The sequence below is a fragment of the Petaurus breviceps genome, unplaced genomic scaffold, assembly GCF_028583685.1.
Source record: "Petaurus breviceps papuanus isolate PSGF00001 unplaced genomic scaffold, PetGlider_PUasm1.0 98, whole genome shotgun sequence".
NCBI lineage: Eukaryota > Metazoa > Chordata > Mammalia > Diprotodontia > Petauridae > Petaurus > Petaurus breviceps.
In genome coordinates this window covers 40,795,258-40,799,754 of record NW_027187460.1, presented here as the reverse complement: position 1 = coordinate 40,799,754, position 4,497 = coordinate 40,795,258, and the positions used below count along the sequence as shown (strand labels likewise).

The window sequence follows — 4,497 nt, the reverse complement described above, 5'->3', positions numbered from 1 at the left end:
CCCCCCCCCCTCTTTTAAAGAGAGAGAGAGAAAGAGAAAGGAAATAGATCTAGGATGTGCCTGATGTGGGTTTTTGGGTTTTGGTTTTTTTTTTGCTTTTCTGTTTTAAAGAAGAAAAAAAAAAGCGAAAACCCAGGGTCTGGAGCAACAACAAGCACCAAAAAAGAGGAGGCTTTAGATTGCAGTGAGATCAGTTCTTTATCAGAAATGTTATCGCTTGTCAGGACCTCGAGCATTACGTCAGTTTCAAGACACCAACACTATTAATATCAAAGGAGCCTTCGCAGAGGAAAGCGCCACCCCAGCCTGAGCTCCCTTAAAGAGACAGTACCGCCGTCCCTGCCGCCGCCGCCGCCGCCGCCGCCGCCGCTGCCGCCTCCTGCAACTCCTCCTCCTGAGCCCAAGGCAGCATCCGCTGCAGCCGCCAAGGGGGAAAGGACGGCTTTGGAGCAGACAATTATTACGAGTTTGAAAGAGCTCCACTGTAGTGGAACATCCGAAAGGGAAGCCACCCCCCTCCCCCCACACTCACATACACACACCCGGGCTTTCTAACCGTGATATTTTACACAACCCTATCTAAAAAGCTAGCCAGTCCCACTCTGCAACCTCCCCCCTCCCACTCTATCTATATCTCTGTGGTAGTTAAGGGGGGTGGGGGGCACTCTGAAAGTTTCATGGGAAATATGCAAAGCCATCAAGTACTTACCTTAAAGGGAGGACAAGGAAAGAGGGGGATGGGGGTGACTGAACTAATGTCAAGAAAGGACCCCAAGACTGATGATGCTATGATTTAAAAGGAGGGGAGGAGTTCTATGAAAGTTAAGTCTTTTAAAATTTTTATCTTACTTTATTTGCTTTCTCTTCTTCTCCTACCCCTTTATTAAAAACTACACAGGATTTATGCGTGTGTATTTGTGTTTGAGAGAGAGATAAAGGAGTCTAAGGCCACCTCCTTGGTGGTTAGTGTTTTACTTGCATTTTATTACAAGAGAGCTGGGACAGAACAACTTGAACTTTTTCCTAAGTTGGAAAAGTGCAGAGGATGTTACTGGAGTTTTCTGATCTGAGGATACCTCTGTGGGATAAGTTCAGAGATTCCATTAAGCAAATAAAATTGAAATATCTTTCCAATATTAATAGAGATGAATAATTATTGTTTGTCTTCTCTATTAACATGTGAGGAGCCATGAAGAGACTTTTTATAGACTTTTAAAAATATATTTCACATTTTTGAGAACCCTCATTGTTTCTAAACAATTTCCTGACAATGTTTCTGAATTTGATGTTTTTCACCTCTAAAGCTCAGCAGTGTGTAAAAAATTTCCATGAATATTCAACCCATAGTAGGTATTGAAAAATAAGTAAACATTTATTGGGCATTTGGACATAATTTTCTCACTTGGATGACTTTAAGTGACATTTTCCTTCTGCACAAGTAATTTTGAGCTAAATGGAGAAACAGCTTATTAAAATTATGAAATGATTTAAAATAGAAATTAAAAAGGCAAAATCTTGAAAATGTTAGGTAAAGATGAAGTAATTTCCTCAAAAAATATTTCCCTCAGAAAATGGTTTTTTCGTCTTTCTTTACAAGGAAGCTGGTTAACATATTTTGTGATATAGCCTATCTTCTGAGATGAAAAAGGAAATCAAATGTAAATTAGAAAACGAAGCATATGTCTTTAGATTCATCATCCTATTCCTGTATGGTTTCCATTTGTGTTTATTGCATACCTAGACAGGCAGATTTGTTATGCGATTCCTTTTTAGTACACGTTTATCCCCTAAGTATTTTTGTAAGGTGTCTATTACACTCTTTATGGGTAAAAGGGCAATAATTCATTTGGAATAGAGAAACTTGTCAAGTGAAAGGGGTAGTCAAAATACAATTTCACAATGAGGCACACAATATATTCCCTAAAGGTGGGATAAGAACACTAACCACTTATATGTATAGAACTACTCATATATTATCATCAATTGAAATTAATTTTGGAACAGAGTTACATTTATACAATATATATTTATAAAGTCCAGCATGAAGGGAAAATTAATATCAAAATCTTCAGTAAATCTTACAGTCAGCTACTAATAGCCATCTGCATACTTATACACTGGAGTCATTTAATATCGTCAACCACCAATTTCCACAGTAAAAGACATTTATATTTTTAAAATAGACCTTTTATATTTTTAAAGCTATAAATGAAATTGTTGACCTATATGGAAATATTTGTGGCACCTCAAAAGGAATTGTATTCAAAAAGAAAGATTGGACTAAGACGTTCATTTGCCATGACATACTTAAAAGTTTGATTTATGGAGTGTGTCTACCATATAAATACGAGGTAACAGACTTTAAATTATGCTTCTGATAATTGCCAGGCTACCCCCCAAAAAAGTTTATGTGCTGAAGGGTTAAAGTACTGAAAATGACTGAAGCTGTTATTTGAATAATATTATCTGAGGCTAGAGCATCTTAAAAGCAAGGTTTAAATAGTAAATATATAACAAGAGCTGTCATTCCACACTCTCCTCTCTGTTCCTTCCCCCACCTCCAAAAAAAAAATCATCCACTGATATAATGTAGTGGTAGAAGAAATTTTAAAGGAGTTAAGTGAGCTTCTTAGTTCTCCTTATTTCCAACTTGTAAGAGTACAAATCTTATTTATAGTAAATACTCAATGATTAAATTGGCAAAATTAAATTACATGCCTTCAAAAAGACAAAAGCTTTGAAATGACCTGCATTTTTCTACCTGTAATAATGTAAAACCCTACCAACAAGTACACCCTAAATTATATATTATACAAAAAGCCAAGACCAATTGTCTAAGGGTCAATTATGTCCCTTAAATGAAAGGCTAAGGTGACACTTCAGGTACTAACACCCATCAGTGCTGTTCTTGATCACTGAAAATTGAAGCTTTAATAAATACTGTTTCACGAACTCGATGTTACCAACATTTCCCTGAAAGAAAAAAAAAAGGAAAATCTCTGCAAGTTTCTTTCTTTCTATATTTCAAGTTAAAGTAAAGCAGATCAAGATGATGTCAATATCAATCCATTTACATTGACCACAAAAGATCTGTAGAGAACTTAATAAAAGCACAAAATATTTTCGTAAACCTTTTCAGGCAAATTACTTATTTATTTATGAAATAATTTATGAAGAAAATTTTTACCTCATGCTTTAGATACATTGCATATGCTCATGATTGACACAATATGTTCAAGCTCAAAGGCCCTCCTAGCCCTTTTTATATCCTAGTTGGAATATTTCAAAACAACCAACTAATACATGAGGTCATAATTGTTTGACAGTTGTTTTCAATATATAAAATAAGTTGTGTATATTGTTTTTCTTCAAATATTTGTTGATTTGTTTTTATAAGTATATTGTCTTGACATTTGCATAGCACAAAGTAGATTAAGGGAATATTAAAGATTTATTTGCATTTATTATCTTCTGTTGTCAAACAAATGCAAAGCACTTAAAGCCATTCTTTTATTTTGTTTTTATTTGAAATTTATTTTGGTACAATGGTTAAAATGCCAAGTCGTGCTTTTTTTTGTGACAGGCCAGAAAATAAAGCAGAAATTAAGAAAAATCTAAAAGCAAACAAAAGAAACACCGATCTACTTAAACAGAGGGAAGCAGAAATAACTTCTTTATAATCCTTCCTATTTCCTTTAACTCTGGGATAATCTTTATTGGATGGGCCACTGTTAGAATGATTCCTTATGGTGGATAAAGCCCATTATTTATCAAGATGACATAATATGCCTTAACTGCCTTATTATTTAAATGTCCTTTTTCCCCCTTTTCTTGTAGTTTATTCAGTGTAGATACAAAGAGGGATTAGCAGTTAAGCACAAGCATACTTGTTTTACAATTCCAACCTTTTAGCACATAACTTACTTACTTACAGTACTAGTGCCTGTAATCACAATGATTTTACCTGATGGAACATGCATTTCAGAAATGTAATCCAACTGTTTACTCTAACACGTCATAAATAGCAATTCTTTTCAGAACCCTCAGAGATTGACAACCCTGCTCCTAAATGCCTTTTGCTTTAGCACACATCATCAAGAAAACATTTATGTATTATTCTCCTTCTGGTTAGCACTATATCATACAATTTTAGTATAGTCTACTTTGCTTTCCAGTATTTCATAATGAGTCTTTCAGAAGCATTTACTTCAGCACTGTGCACTCTTTCATAGCAAGAATTACAACAGAAATAATATCAAGGAAAAGTTTTAGTGGGTCCATTTTTCCCCTTCCAAATTCATATCCCACTTCCTTAAAAATAAAAATCAGTTTCTGACTATTTTTATTTCTAAAATGTATCTTTAGACTTAGCATCCCTGGCTGTAATTATTTAAAATAAATTCATGTTTAAGCACCTCATATCTGCTATTCCAATTCTCATTTACACTTGCCAAAACTCCTTTGGCCTCATTGGGCAAATGTCTAGTTGGACAGATG

The 4,497-nt window shown here is 34.8% G+C and overlaps 1 long non-coding RNA gene across 1 annotated transcript in view; it reads left to right on the top strand.

Moving 5' to 3' along the window:
• LOC138155912 (uncharacterized) overlaps positions 1-900 on the top strand; it is a 1,813-nt gene extending 913 nt beyond the window's left edge. The window contains exon 2 of the long non-coding RNA XR_011167024.1: positions 225-900. This is a non-coding gene — a long non-coding RNA (uncharacterized lncRNA). The remainder of the gene's footprint in view (positions 1-224) is intronic.
• The last annotated feature ends 3,597 nt before the right edge of the window (positions 901-4,497 follow it).